At 39.5% G+C, this 16,854-nt stretch overlaps 1 non-coding gene across 1 annotated transcript; it reads right to left on the bottom strand.

The window, feature by feature from the left end:
- Positions 1 to 16,176: 16,176 nt before the first annotated feature.
- LOC136765090 (U2 spliceosomal RNA) lies at positions 16,177 to 16,367 on the bottom strand. Its single transcript, XR_010821294.1, has one exon. It is a non-coding gene; the product is annotated as a U2 spliceosomal RNA (small nuclear RNA).
- Between the last annotated feature and the right edge of the window lie 487 nt (positions 16,368 to 16,854).

Raw genomic sequence — 16,854 nt, 5'->3', positions numbered from 1 at the left:
TCTATCAGCTTGAATCAGTCGGCCCATTCTCCTCTGACCTCTAGTATCAACAAGGCATTTTCGCCCACAGGACTGCCGCATACTGGATGTTTTTCCCTTTTCACACCATTCTTTGTAAACCCTAGAAATGGTTGTGCGTGAAAATCCCAGTAACTGAGCAGATTGTGAAATACTCAGACCGGCCCGTCTGGCACCAACAACCATGCCACGCTCAAAATTGCTTAAATCACCTTTCTTTCCCATTCAGACATTCAGTTTGGAGTTCAGGAGATTGTCTTGACCAGGACCACACCCCTAAATGCATTGAAGCAACTGCCATGTGATTGGTTGGTTAGATAATTGCATTAATGAGAAATTGAACAGGTGTTCCTAATAATCCTTTAGGTGAGTGTATATAACGAGAAGTTACCTGACATAAATACTAACCTGCATAGTTATTTGATGTCCGACTAACAACACTAATGAGAGACTCACCTTCGTCTTACTAACTGGTATTGTAGTCAATGTGTTTATAATTTTGTTTAACGATTTGTGTGTCATCATATGCAATTCCATGGTCTTTGATTTGGTCACGGAAGTGATTTGTCGATCTTGAGTGAATTTTAATTAGTTTTCCCTTTGTGTATAACTAGTGTGGTGCTACATTTTATCTTTGTTTTTAATAAACTTGAGAATTTATATCTTTGGAATTGGTGTCTGCTTCCAATTTTAACTGAAATTTATACTGTACCTTACGCTACAACATTTATATTTACATTTAACATTTATATTTAACTTTTACATTTAACATTTAGATTTAGATTTAACATTTATATTTAACTTTTACATTTAACATTGTTATTTATATTTAACATTTACATTTATATTTAACATTTATATTTAAACTAAATATTTATTTAAACTAAATATTTGTTTAAGAACTATATTTATACTATGACTCAGAGATTTAGGATTTAGTTAAATATTTAATCAAACGATAAATATTTATTTTTCAAAAACCGAGATTTAGCATTTATTTAAGTATTTATTTAAATAAACAAAATATTTATAAATGTGGAAAAAATGGCTTAAGTATTTACTAAATGTGGAAAAAAACACAAGGTTTAAGTTAAATGTGTGAAAAAAGACACTCGTTAAAAAGTGTGCACTGTTTTACATTTGGAGCCCTATAGTTATATCAGTACATCTTTTTCTTGCTTTTCTTTGAAACAAACTCACTGATTGATAAGGGTGAGTACCTCTGACGCACCAGATCATATTCAATAGACATCAGATCAGAGTCCAGTGGTTAAGCCGCAATTCACCCATTGAGATGCTCAATTTGTCTGATCAATCCCAGCTTGAAAAAAGACTTTCACCACTTGCATATGTGACAGATGCAGTCAAATATATTCTGAAAGAAATATCCACATTATGGAAAACAATATGGCGTTCCTTATTCTTAAGTAAAATAAACATATTCCGTGGTGACTGGGCAGTGCAAAATGTAATCAGCAAAACGGTGTATTTTACTAATATTTCACGGTTTCTCAATGAATTATTACTTCTGTCTTTTCTTTAAAATAATTATATTACCTGTTAGAGACTCTCTGAGCGGTCACTCTGCTTAGTCCCGCCTTCTAGAAGACGAAAATGACCCAATCAGTGACGAGAGGTTTTGGAAACCAACTCTGTTAGGACGTAACTGCTCCAGGGGGCAGAACGCATCTGATGCATCTGATTGGTTACTTGCCTTGAGGAGGCGGGACACACATGACGCAAATTCATTCAAAAAGGTCTGTATTCTTCCGTCTTGCCACGCTGTGTGGTAGCGCACACTCGCTCAATGGCCGAGCCAGCCCTGCACCCACGACAAATGTGGTGTCGATGGTAATACTTTATTCTAGCGATGGCACGATAGGTATACACTCACCTAAAGGATTATTAGGAACACCATACTAATACTGTGTTTGACCCCCTTTCGCCTTCAGAACTGCCTTAATTCTACGTGGCATTGATTCAACAAGGTGCTGAAAGCATTCTTTAGAAATGTTGGCCCATATTGATAGGATAGCATCTTGCAGTTGATGGAGATTTGTGGGATGCACATCCAGGCCACGAAGCTCCCGTTCCACCACATCCCAAAGATGCTCTATTGGGTTGAGATCTGGTGACTGTGGGGGCCAGTTTAGTACAGTGAACTCATTGTCATGTTCAAGAAACCAATTTGAAATGATTCGACCTTTGTGACATGGTGCATTATCCTGCTGGAAGTAGCCATCAGAGGATGGGTACATGGTGGTCATAAAGGGATGGACATGGTCAGAAACAATGCTCAGGTAGGCCGTGGCATTTAAACGATGCCCAATTGGCACTAAGGGGCCTAAAGTGTGCCAAGAAAACATCCCCCACACCATTACACCACCACCACCACCAGCCTGCACAGTGGTAACAAGGCATGATGGATCCATGTTCTCATTCTGTTTACGCCAAATTCTGACTCTACCATCTGAATGTCTCAACAGAAATCGAGACTCATCAGACCAGGCAACATTTTTCCAGTCTTCAACTGTCCAATTTTGGTGAGCTTGTGCAAATTGTAGCCTCTTTTTCCTATTTGTAGTGGAGATGAGTGGTACCCGGTGGGGTCTTCTGCTGTTGTAGCCCATCCGCCTCAAGGTTGTACGTGTTGTGGCTTCACAAATGCTTTGCTGCATACCTCGGTTGTAACGAGTGGTTATTTCAGTCAAAGTTGCTCTTCTATCAGCTTGAATCAGTCGGCCCATTCTCCTCTGACCTCTAGCATCAACAAGGCATTTTCGCCCACAGGACTGCTGCATACTGGATGTTTTTCCCTTTTCACACCATTCTTTGTAAACCCTAGAAATGGTTGTGCGTGAAAATCCCAGTAACTGAGCAGATTGTGAAATACTCAGACCGGCCCGTCTGGCACCAACAACCATGCCACGCTCAAAATTGCTTAAATCACCTTTCTTTCCCATTCAGACATTCAGTTTGGAGTTCAGGAGATTGTCTTGACCAGGACCACACCCCTAAATGCATTGAAGCAACTGCCATGTGATTGGTTGGTTAGATAATTGCATTAATGAGAAATTGAACAGGTGTTCCTAATAATCCTTTAGGTGAGTGTATATTTGCAGGATGAAAGCTCAGAGAATCGCAATTACTAAACAACCAACATTATAATTAACATTTGAACTTCTCTCGCTGAGGCCCCCTGGTGGCGAGAGGCCCTAGGCTGCATCCTGTGTAGCCTATGCGGTTAACACGGCCCAGGGTACAGTTAACTAGTAGAGACGTTACATTTAGTGAAATTATAGTCAATGTTTAAACAATAAAAATAAAAACGATCAGTTTCTATGGTTATTTGACTTTGCTTTTTTATATTTTAAGAACATGTTTCAGAGAAAATACATGAAATATTAAATGTGTTAGCGTTTAAAATGTAAACTATGAACACCCCTATGAGCAGCAAAATACTGATGTTGTCATCTGTGGCTCCCCATTGCCTCCTGCTTCACCTGCAGCCGCTGCCCTGACTGCGCTGTCGCTTCTCCTTCTTCTGCTGCTGATTCTCCAGATCTCTTCACAATGGACGCTGCTGGCGCTGGCACGAATAGCAGCTCTACTACACAATAAGTCGGTTCCCTTCCTTTCGTGTTGTTTCTCCTTGATTGTTTTAATAAAGTGAATCAAAGAGTCACGGCTGTCACTGCCAGTGCATGTGAGAGAAGAGGCGGAGTTAAGGGCTGCAGCCAGTCCTGCCTCACCACAGTGTGACGTGTTCCTGCTCTACGCAGTGGCGCCTCCAGGATTATTTTTATGGGGTGGCCAAATGGGGGCAGTAAACATTTTGGGGTGGCACACCACAAAGCTATACATGCCTGAATCAAACGGCAGACGGTGATTTTTTTGGCATTGCCATTAACACTGTGAGCATATAAAGTTATAGGATTCAAAACAATACTCAAATTCACTGTATAGAGCTAAGAGAGTAGAACAAACTTCACTGTATTGAGTCAAATAGAAAAAACAGTGACTCCACAATTTATTTGGAGTGTAACTACACATGAAATTTCTCAAATTGACATTTTTTTCAAGAAAAATAACAGGTGCAAGTCTTACAACTTAAAAAATTAAAATAAAATAATAATACTATACATGAACTCATGGATGTACAATTCAGTTAACATCAAAGAAGCACCTCATTATACTGTTGTAGTATGTGTAAACTTCTAATTTACATTTCTCAAGAAAAATAACAGGTACAAGTCTTGCAACATCAAAAGAAAATGAATACTATTCATGAGCTCATGGATGCAGTTTAGTTAACATCAAAGGAACATTTCATAATAGTTGTTATATTGCATATTACATTGATGAGTCAGTTGCTGTAAAATGTATTCTGTACTTGGTCACACATTCATACTGCAACACAGCTTGTGCTTAAAACAGCTTTATTCTTCTGTTGCTATGTCTTTTTGCAAATACACCTACAAAATCCTCCAAGTTAATGGCCCGAGCTCTTTCTGACTATACACTCAAAACCCCTAAATTACTTAGTCTTTCATCACTCATGGTATTTCTTAGGTAGGTCTTAGTGTGCTTAAGCAGTTCTAGTAGATCTTCTGGTGTTTTCAATCCACTTTTCTGCTTTCTCAAAATCATTATTTTCAGCTGAGGAACTTCATATGTCAGGTCATCGATGCAGCAGTTGTATTTTGAGGCAAACACAAATATAGCATCTTTTTCACAGAATGTTGGGCTGGAAGGATTTACAGCCTGTATTCCAGTCAGGGTGTCACATATTTCTTTTGAAAATCTCCTCTTTAACTCACAGAGCAGAACATCAAAGACAGGTATGAATGTGGATGTATGAAAGGTGTCTTTGTCTATTTCTGCCTGTCTTCCTGTTAATGGAGAGGTAAGGTAATATCCATCTAGTTTGGAGCTGACTTTCACTTCACGCTTTGGAGTTACAGGGTAAATGTTGCACTCTTGGGCAAGATTAATGGTATTGTCCCAGTTCTCCTCAAAGTGTGACCTCTCTCTGTAGTCATTAAAAGTATCCATAAGAGATTCAACAAGGGCAACTGTAGTGCCAATGTTCAGTTGGGAGGACTGTAAAACATCAGACAAGTGTTTTGAATCTCCAAAAACTTGAGTGAAGATTACAAGCAGTCCAACAAACCTCAAATCAATTTGGGCTAACAGACCACGTGCATCAACAGCCCTCTCTCCATTGTTCTCCTGTGAAATTTCCTTAAGGACATGGATGATAGCTGGTAGTCTGTCTTTCACAGTTTTGCAGGCAAGATATCTACATGCCCAACGAGTGTCTGATAGGCGTTGCATCTCACGGGGTGGCCCCTCATACATTTCATTCTGGACATCTAACCACTTTTGGTGGACATAAGACCCTGACATAAAGACATAAAGCTTTTGTAGGAGTGAAAAGAAACAATAGGCATCTGGGACTGTTTTAACAGTGTCAAAAAGGACTAGATTTAGGCAGTGTGCATTACAGTGCACATAGAATGCCAGAGGAGCTTCATTTCCAATCCATGCTTGTACTCCAGAGTTTTTCCCACTCATGACCGAGGCACCGTCATATGCTTGGCCTACTCAATTATTTTTGTAATCAAGGCCAAAATCCTGAGGCATTCAAATGATTTTCCCTGATAGAGCAGCAGCATCCAAGTGTTCCGCAGCCTCAAAATGTAGTAAGCTTTCATGCACTGCACCACTGTAGTAGTACCTTAACACCATAGACATTTGCTCCTTCTTACTAACATCTTTTGTTTTATCTACCATGATACTAAAAGACTCACTTTCGTTAACCTCCTTGATTATAGACGTACGGACCATTTCGGCAAGACAATCAAGTATTTCATTTTGTGTGCTGTGGCCTAAGTATGTTGCGTTGCGTTGCGTTGTTTTGTCATCTTTCTTTTAACAGTTTCATCATGTTTACCAATAATTTCCATTATAGCAAGGAAGTTACCCTTATTACCATCTGCATCTCGGTGGCCTCTCTGAGCTATGTTCTGTGTTGCTGTGAGGAGCAATACCTCAGCAACTGTTTTTATGTATTCACGACTGGCCTTGATCAATTTATTGTACTCATTATTTAAAGAGCTCAGCAGAGAGGAGCTGGTCATGGCTGATTGTTTATACTCTGTCCATGCTGGCATTGCACTGATTTTGCATGAGCTGCAAACTCTCCATCTTTGTAAGTGGCCTTTTTCCAGTTTCTGAATCCCTCACCAGGCTGAATCACCAGAGTTAGGAAGGCTGAAGTGTCTGCAGGCATAGCAGTAAGCAGAGTCTTTACTCTGAGAGTATTCTAGCTATTTAGGAGTGTTATACCATTCTGCTTTAAAGCTGCATCTTCTATCACCCTGGATGGTTCTTGGAAAGAGGTTTAGTTTGGGGCTGTTTTGGACCATCTGCTCTTGATTTGGATATATTTATGATGAAGCAAAAAGCAGTATTAACAGTTAAACTCATAAAATGTATGATCATTTATTACGTGATTCACCAGATGCTTATGTTTTGTATAAATAGTTCTCCCTAGTTCATTTAAAATATAAATTTACAAATTAAATGGATGAACAAATTCAATATCTACAAAAATCATCAGGACAGGTTACTAGTTATGCCATTTTTAGTGAGTGCAGCTCATCAGTCAGTCCTACCTGATGGTTCAAAGTCTGTGAGAGCAGCTGACTCATCTATCTCCTGCCTGTCCGTCTCTTCCCTGCTTTGCTTGTTTATACTCTCCGTCCTTTCCATGTAACTGTCTTGCTCTTCTTGACCTCGGTCCTCCATCCTAACTGTCTCATGATCATCACCAGCCTCAGAGCATACTGCTCTTTTGCTGAAGAACGTGGAAATATCAACTGCTTTCCTCTTCATTTCGATGATTTATGATATATCCTACATCTGTGTGTAAATATACTGTCAGTGTTTACTCTGACTTACTATACACGATAACTGTTCTACAGACATGTGACTACTTTAAGAGCAAATGAGAACAGCAGGGTCAACTAGCGATCGATCAACATGTAAACTACAACAGAAAGACCTAAATTAATCTACTAAAACAAATATTGATCGATCAACTCATGAACTACAAAAAGAGCTAAGCTAACGTTAAATGAAAGCAGATATTGCTTTAATGTGACTAGCCAAAATTCAGTAGCGAATTACCTGATTAATGACAAAACAGCAGATGAGACATATGTATATATGGTAAATAAAACATACAATCAACTACGTTTTACTTACTTTGTGAAGTTGGTCTCTGTTAAATTGTTACTCCTCTGACAAACACGAACACTCGAACAGGAATGCAATCAACCTCCGTGAAGTTGGCACCCCATATAATTAAATACTCACCAAAACTATTCCATTAACTTGTGCTGTGTTTGTGCTGCAAAAATGAACGTTTGTGCTGCTTTGGTCTTTGAAATATTAAGCATTCTTTTTTGGGCTGTTTGACGTCACTCTCCACCCTGTCTCGCTCAAATCGCTCCAAACTGGTGTAATTCGTTTGTGCTCGATTTGTGCCGGTTTGTGCCGTTAAAACAAACGCTGTAACTATTTCCCTTCCTTAGATATAGCAAGAATGTTTTTGGGAGCAGTGACGTCATTCTCCACCCCATGTTGTCCAAATCATTCGTTTGTGCTCGATTTGTGCTGGTTTGTGCCATTAAAATGAACACTTTATCTATTTCCATTCATTAGAAATAACAAATATGATTCGGGGCTGTGACTTCACTCTCCACCCCATGGAGTCATTCGTTTGTGCTCGATTTGTGCCGGTTTGTGCCGTTAAAAGAAACGCTGTAACTATGATCTATGATCTACTATTTCTTACATATAACAGAAAAACTTTTTTTAAGAACAGTGACGTCACTCTCCACCCCATGTCATCCGAATCGCTCCAAACCAGTGTCATTCGTTTGTGCTCGATTTGTGCCGGTTTGTGCTCTTAAAGGAAACAATCTAAGTAATTCCCTTTACATAGAAATAACAAAATTATCTCCCCGATCTGTGACGTCTGATGTAAAGGTATTTTTATTGTCAATGTTTTTTGCACTCGCTTGTCTCTTACAGGAAGTGAGCACCGATTGCAATTACACCATTTTAGTACAACCTCTCTACGGTCTGCATGTAGGCCTACTGTGCCAAAGCACGGCTAGGTTATGGTTTGATTTAATTGAGCTATAGCACAGTACCATAGTACTGGAACAAATTACCCTTTTCCAATGAACTAATCTAAAACAGCAATTAACCAATTGTGGTATTGTCTTCTATGATGAATTTTAATGTTGTGATTTTGTATAATCCATCATCACAGTGATGTGAGGAAAGTGTATAATTTATTAACCGGATTGCTTGACCATATATGACATTTTGATTGTTAGAAAATTAACTAAATTAACTAAAACACATTTCCAAAATTTATTCTATAGCCTGATGAACACAAACTGGGGAATGCAGGTATTCCTAAGAATAAAATGCAATTTAAAAATGAACTAGAGAATATTAGGATGAACTTTTAGAAATTCATGATTTGGATGCCTGCTGTAATATTTTCATGAGAACTCACTGAATTAAAAGAAATACACAACCATTTTAAATGCAATCAACAAGGAGTTTCTCTCACCTATGATTGAATAAGGATGTTCATCAGTTAATGAAAGAACTCTTGTGCTGAAAATGTCATTGTCAACTACAGCGAGCACAGACATTTGTAAGGGCCTAGGAATAGGGTAGGTAAACTGCCTAAAGCGAAGGCGGCCCATTACATGCAAATGATCACAGTTTCTAAGGGCAAATCTGATTTAAATAACTAGATGTTCAGTGATTCCCGAGTTGAATGAGAGACTCAAGCCATCGATTCTCGGATATTAAATGTATGGGGAGTCACCTTAGTGACAGAGCTGGTTTATTTAATGTACTTGTAAAAATGCAAAATGAGCTTGATTGGCATGACAAGTTTACACAAGTGTTTCCAAAGCATTGAAATATAGCGACAAAATATGTACAATAACAAAAAGGAAAAAAGCTTTGCAGATGTGTAATTATTTTACATGTAATTACATATAAATAGGGTTAGTGTGTGGTGTTGTTGAATACACTGTGAGGTCTGTTTCTTTATATACTGCATAAAGAAAGCGGTTTAAAGATGGAGCTCAACAGAATGGAGCATTATAAGGGTCAAAATTAAATCTTTAATTCATACATTAATTTGTCAATTCGTAAATTAATTCATAAATCAATTCGTCAGTTCGTAAATTAATTAATCAATTCATAAATCAATTCATTAATTTATTGCGCTGTCTGCCAAGTGATCTTTGGCAAACGAACTTCTTTGTAATGCTTGTCAATCACCCGGGGGGCGGGTTTGTCCTTCTGGAGGCACCAATCGCACGCAGGGGGCGGGTCTGATCGACGGCGCTGTGGTTGTGGGCGGGGCTGCGCGGCTGCGGGACGACTAGTGTTGACCGTATTGAACAGAGTCCGTTTTGACCCGTGATAAGTGCTTTAAAGTCTCCTAAGTTAATGTCCAAAAAGCATATGTAATATAGTGCTGTAACCCCATACACACATATTTGTCTCAATGTATACATGTATTTTAAATGAATTCCAATAATTCAGTCATGTGGACTACACCTAATTAGTGCAGTTGTGTGTGTTAGGAGGGGATTTACTGGGTATGTGCTGGTGTAGTGGGTAAGAAACACAGCTGAACCTGAGGTTGTGGGTTCGATTCCATATAGAGGAGGTATTATTACTTATGTAATTATTTAAAAAGATATATCATTATAATATTTTTTAAAAAGCAATACCTACATATGAAGTAATTTAATAAGGCTTGAACACAGCATAGTTCATAGTTACTGTACTTTGTAAATTGGAATTTGTAAAATGTATTATTTTGAATTGCTATGTTTTAGCTAAGTTGAATTGTAATGATTGATGCCTTGTACTTCTCTGTTTTTTTGCACTTTGTTTGCACTTATGTTTTAAGTCGCCCTGGATAAGGGCGTCTGCCAAGAAAGAAAATAATAATAATAATAATAATACTGAAATGTGGCATTATGAAATAGTGCCATGAAATACTGAAATCTGGCATTATGAAAAACATGATTAAAAAAATACTATTTATTTATATATTGACTCATTTATATATTTATTTAATATTGACTCAAACGACATTCCATAAAAACGGACTCTGTTCAATACTGTCAACACTAGTCGTCCCGCAGCCGCGCAGCCCCGAGGAGTCGATCATGGAGGACATTGCAGGCCGCCTCTCCTTCGTTTTCTTGAAGAAGAAGCGGCTGCATTTCTCATCGTCCTCCATGATGCGGACCCTGGAAAGGACCTTGATCTTCTCTTGCTCCTCCCGATAGAGGGCGGAGAGACTCAGTTTGACCCGAGCCACCTCCTCAGCTAGGTCGAAGCCTCTGAGCTGTAAAAGACTCAGGCACTGGAGGCGGGTGTTTAGATGGGAATATCTCGCCCGCCTCTCACGAGCTTTCCGTTTCCCTAGCTGAATGAAGTAGCCCATGGTCCTTTTCTTCACAATCTCCCACCACTCTATGGGAGAATCAAAAAGGTCCTTCAGGGTCCTCCACTCCTCGAGGTGTCTGCTAAAGGTCTTAATAACACGAAGGTCATCGAGCAGGGAGGTGTTGAGCTTCCAGACCCCAGGCCCCGACTCCCGTGTGCTCGGGATGAGCACCTCTGTCGTCAGGATCCTGTGGTCTGAAAAGAAGACCGCCTCCGAAGACATGGCGGTCCTATCAAGTGGCTTAATGAGGAGGACGAGATCTATCCTGGAGAAGGAGGAGCCAGAAGAACTCACCCAGGTGAACAAGGGGACCAGGTCCCGACCTGCGTCGCAGAGTTCAAAGTCCTCCACGAACGCAGCGAGGTCCCTGCTGGATCTATCATTGCGGGGTTTACTCCGGTCTACATCCCTCAGAGCACAGTTGAAATCACCTGAAATGATAACTGGCAAGGTGCCGATCAGGAGCGGGCGTAGCTGAGGGAGAAAGAGGACTCTCTCTCTCTGGCTGGTGGGGGCATAGACATTGACCAGCCTCAATACAGCCCCTTTGTATTTAAAATCGAGGCTGGCCAGTCTGTCCGCCTCTATTACCTTAAATGCCTTTACCTCTATGAAGGGGTTTTTCAGGAGTACGGCAATCCCGTCCACTCGGGACACATTGGACCCCGACCAGAAGGATTCGCCTAGGGTCCAAGTGTCCCGGAGATCTTTGTATTCCTTTTGGAACGGGATGCCGCACTCCTGCAAACAGATGACATCCGCCTTCATACCAGCCAGAGAGTTTAGAACATCGGTCCTCTTTTTCGCCTCAGCAATGCTCCTCACATTTATTGATATAATAGTTAATGCCATAATGGCTGTGAGGGCAATTACCCGCTCCGTAACAATCATGTAAAGAAACTCTCCTCTTCCGCACTTCTCTCTTCTCCCTCACCTAGCTTAGCGCTCGCACCCATCATTTCAACCATTTGCCTCACAGCTTGATCCTCTAGGAAGACTATGTGGGGGGCTCGGCTCCCGCCACCCGGTAAGGCTGGCGAAACTCCACTGGGCTCAGGGCCCGTGGTGCTGGAGGTTCTCCCTGGTTCCCTTGTAGCCGAGGCCCGACGAGCAGATGGCAGGGCAGAGGCCTTGTGTGCGACTGAGGAGAGGACTGGATAGACCCCGCTAGTCGTTCTTTTAAGTAAAGGTGGGGGAGGGGGTGGTTTCTCCCTTCCCGGCTGTCTGTTGCCGCAGGCCTCCTCCCCCAGCGCCAGTGACTCCGCCATTGCGGCCCTGAGGTCATCTTGGCAGAAGACACTGGCGCTGACTCTCCTCTCCTGAGGACCTGCGGCTCTCCCACTACTGTTTTATTGTTTGAAGTATTTTACATTTTACAAATAAAAACACTCAAAATCACAAGAATTAAAATTAACATTTTTTAAAATCAATTACTAAAATCACTTAAAAAAAATTAAAATCTCAAAGTGATTAAATTCAAAATAACTGAACATGGAGTAGGAGTAATCTAGGAGTAATCTGCAAACTACATAGTGAAAATGCAATCAGTCTTCAGGAAACACACAGCAGACTGAAATAAGCACAACGTCATATTTATAAGACCCGAAACTGCATTCGACTAAACCCTGAAACTCTGAAAAATCACTACAAACTCTATGTTTTGTAAAATGGCTTATTTCACAGACACAGAACCAAACAGGCTCACCCTCAACATAGTCCAACACTTACACAAAGTATGATGTAAACTTACAGGTTTACCAGTAGCACAGGGGTATTATTAATCTATTCATGCAACTTTTAGACACTTGTCTAATACAGAGCCAACAACTGCATTGACAGCAGGTAGCAGGGCTTAGACAATGCTATGCGCTGGGATTTAAAATGACTCTGTAGGCCAGGGCATTTTAACATGGTCAAATTAGCCTCCAACCCCTAAAATGCTAAGACATGTTTTTTGTATCATATGTATTACTGTTGTATTACTATGTACATTAATGTTGTTTATACTTTTGATTTAATTTGATATAATGTTATCATATTTTTTAAATACAAATTAATAAATACAAATAACAAATACTATATAATAATAATAATAATAATAATAATAATAATAATAATAATAATAATAATGCAAAAACATTAAACAATCATATTTTCAATTACAAAATAATATATAAAATAATAATTTAATAATAACATTAAATGTTTTAAAACATATTAAACAAAACTCACCCTGACTTTGTCACAACCTCAGGATGGGGAACCTCTGCTGTAGACCCTCATCCCCTCTGTCAACAGTTTGTAGGTGACTTGTAACACAAGGGCAGAAACATGAAAACTCAGTCTTGGTGTGGTGTTTCTGTCCAGTGGTCTGATCTGATACAACTTTCTACTACATTTCATATTCTATTAAAATAGAACACATGAGTAGTTCATAAATTATGAGTGTCTCTTCAGCCCCTCATTGCTCCCTTGCATTACAGAGCATGACACGTGCTCTTCACATTCATGTTGATGCAGGACTCGTCAACACAAAACTGTACATAAATACATAAACAATACAAACATTAAGAACAGAAACCACTTTCAATCTGACATTTCACAGTATAGAAATTAAATAAGTTTGAATTACCTCATGGCTTTCCTCAGGCTCGGAGCCAGGCCCCGTCTTGCCATCAGCGTCAGAAGCTGAGCGCTCTGTGTAAGATTCAGAGTATCGTTCAGCTGTGAGCGGTGGAGAGGGGAAAGGGAGATGCAGAGCAGGCAGGGTGTCTGTGAGACGGGTCTCTGTCCTGCTTGTCCTGCAGAGCCTCTCTTATCTGAAATGGCGTTGGACACACACAAAGCAGCAACGCCCCCAGACAGCAGCTCCTTAAGAGAAGACACTGTCAAATTTAACATTCAATAAAAGTACACTGTTTTGACCATTTTCAGTTGAATTAATCCTCAGCATCAAATGCATTGAGACCGTACACAGCTTCCAGATGACTTGTACTTTAAGATATGTTGTATATTTAGGCTACCCTGTTATTGCTTGAATAAAATGTTATTTTATGAGAGCAGTAAGAAAAAGGGGGAACAACGATATATAAATTGAATTAATAATTCTAAGCACTCTTGCTATTAGAAATAACTAAGATGAAGGCCTAAACTGGCTATCTAGTAACTGTTTAAGAAGAAATGCTTTTCTGTGAGTGTGCTAAAGAATCGAACTTCTCATTTCTGTCATTACAGTGAACTAACTGGAATACGTAGTATACACCTAACAATCGCTTAGAATGAAATGCTTTTCTTTATGAAATGTAAGATGAGTGCTCAGAATAATTAGACATCTATATTTCGACCCGGGCTTGATTATGTTGACAGTTTATGGCTGTGCTTTGCCATTAATCCAGATTTCACCTTGTTCTCTATGGGTTGGTTTCAGAGGATGATTAGCACTAGTTTAAGGACATTACTCAGAATATGGCACTCACCATTGTTTGGTATACAAAATGATTTAGCCTGAAGGACAATAAACCATTGGTATATAGTACTATACTAGGCTAAATTACTGTTGCTAACCATGTACATAAACAACTTACAGTCTGAATTAAACCTTCTTGGCTCTGTCTCACATCTTTTAAAATCTCAATTTGACTTACTAGTAAAAGTTACAAAGTGAGAGGGATTTAACCAAAGACAAAGAACTGTCTATTTTTTTAATTAAACCTTAATAATTTTTGCCATTGTCAATATGTTGAATACGTAAAATGTGCACAAAACAGAAATATTTACACAGAAATGTGTATCCTTATGAGCCAATGAAGGCTTAAAAGTGATAATAATAAAAAGAAAGAAATGTCAATATAAACTAAAAACACATGGTCGTATGTCTGTGTGGGTTCAAATCCCACTCTGGGTAAATACTAATTTTCCTTTTTTAATTCACTAATTTAAGTCAAATGTCAAATGCCAAAGAATATGGCACACAAAGGCTGTGCGGCAATAATTAAACTGCTCTGTAGTAAAAGCCATGAAACCGGGTCTGATTACATATTCCTTCTTTTATTGTTATTCTTAGTTATTCTCTGGATTAGTGTCCTGGAGAAGGACAGCACATACTTATCAGATTGGGTGGGAAACGGCAGAGACCTGAATGCGGTTATCAGTAGCAAGCGATGGCTACGTTCTAGATAAGGTCCTACAACCAGGCCTGGCCATAACACCCCAACGACAGAGCCAGAGAGCTCGTGTTTATGTAGCAGGCCTACGAACCTAGTACTCAGAGTGTTTTTTTAAATTATTTAAAACAGTCCTATACTTTCTCACCCTATATTGATACATGTACATTAAGTAAAAAAATAAACACACTTTGATGTTGTGGTATTGCATGAGCATTTCACTTCCTTTCTACAGAGTATATCTGCTTAGACATGTTCAGTCCTGATCATTTAGACAATCTCATTCTTAAACATGAACTATTTATCTAAATTGTGTATATATGGATTACCTTTAAATATATGTATATCTCACTGTCTGTCTGTCTAAATGGAATGAGTATTTTGTACTTTATTATTTTACCATGCTACACTTCCTATGCTCTCTTGTAATCTTAGTCTGTATTGCAGTTTGGGGTGTACAGTATTTCACCCTATTCAAACAAAACAGTTATTCAGTTATGAAATCTTCAGATGACCATTTGGTCTAAAACAATGTAAACAAGTTGAAATCTTTTTTAAAAACATGTCAAGGTAAACATGTTTATACTGGTTTATCCACAGAGAGATATATGACTGGCACAGGTATTCTTCTAGCACATGTACACCTAACAAAGAACCATAACATGGCATGATGATAAAACATGATATACATAGAACGTTAAGTGATATAACACCATGGTTTTGTTTTTACACAATGAATGGTCATTTTAGCACTGAAGGCTTTTGAAGTAGGAGGGGAGGCCTTTGTGTGATAACTGTAGTAAAGAAACTGACACTTTGAAGGCAATTATTTCTGTCTCTGTGAAGAGTAATATGTCCGGGCAGCCTCGTTCCTCTGTATGTCTGGCTTCCTGTAGGAGATTTCAGACCAAAGCTGCTACACTGTCCTCTCACTCTTGAGCTGCAAACTGCTGCTCTGGCTGCTTCTCAAAGCTTTTGCAAATGCACTAAATCATTGTGGGTCTAAACTTCATCCTGTGTCTACAAGCTAGAGATGCTCTTGATTCCTTCATGTGAATGGAAACTATTCACTCCATTATACAACAAATACCATATCAAAGCTAATATTTGGTCATAAAGTCATGGCCTTACAGGGTAAACCATGAAATATTGTACTAACTAATGGAAAAAACAGTATTGTGGGTTTCTAAAATTCATGAAAATATACTTTATATTAAACAGTGACAATTGGGAACTATTAAAAAATATCATTAGCTTTAATGTAATTATAAATATTGTCTACCAGTAGTTATGATACACAGATTTTGTTAAAATGTCATAGATGAGCTGATGTTCTCAATAATAATAGAGAAAGTCAAGAAACAACATATTGTTCACTTGGAAACGTTAGTGACTTCAGTCTGTCGTTAAACCAGCTCGTTCCCCGGGGGGTGCACCGTTCCTGGAGACACTGCAATACCAGGCCGATGCGTGGAGTGGGCGGAGCAAGCCCCTATCCCATCTCCCTGCGCCAAAAATCAATTTAATATATGGTCCCCATATAGGGGACGTATCAGATATTAAACTGATAAGAACAGATACTACACTTGATCTTAGCCAAAAGGCCGAGAAGCGATACCGACAGCAGCGCGCTGTGAGGGGGCCCTGCAGGACACAGGGGAGCGCCTCAGGGTGGGTGGCCCTGCTCTCTCTAATACCTCTCCACATACACACATACACGTACACACAAAACACAGATCACACCACTATGGGGGAAATACAGATGACAGATAATATGCAAACATTTTACTGGTAAAACTGCACATTCATATCCCAGAATGCACCACAAGGGATCTGCATAATCACTCCTTACTAATGAATACCATGAGCACAGTCCTCAGCCAATCAGAAGCCTCGCTGTGAATGGCTGCGTCAGAGCCGGCAGAAGCACCGACTCCCATCGGCCTGGGAACTGCAGGGCATCGGCCACATTGTCACTCATTTTGTTTTGTACTTGGATCTATGTTTCCTTTCCTTTATCTCATTATTCCAAGAAGACATCTTCCCCTGCTTCTCTGTGACAGTGTTGCATGAACTGTCCAGCCTGCACAGCCATCAGTGAGC

The sequence above is a fragment of the Amia ocellicauda genome, chromosome 12, assembly GCF_036373705.1.
Source record: "Amia ocellicauda isolate fAmiCal2 chromosome 12, fAmiCal2.hap1, whole genome shotgun sequence".
In the NCBI taxonomy this organism is placed as follows: Eukaryota; Metazoa; Chordata; class Actinopteri; order Amiiformes; family Amiidae; genus Amia; species Amia ocellicauda.
This window is presented reverse-complemented; position numbering and strand designations above follow the sequence as displayed.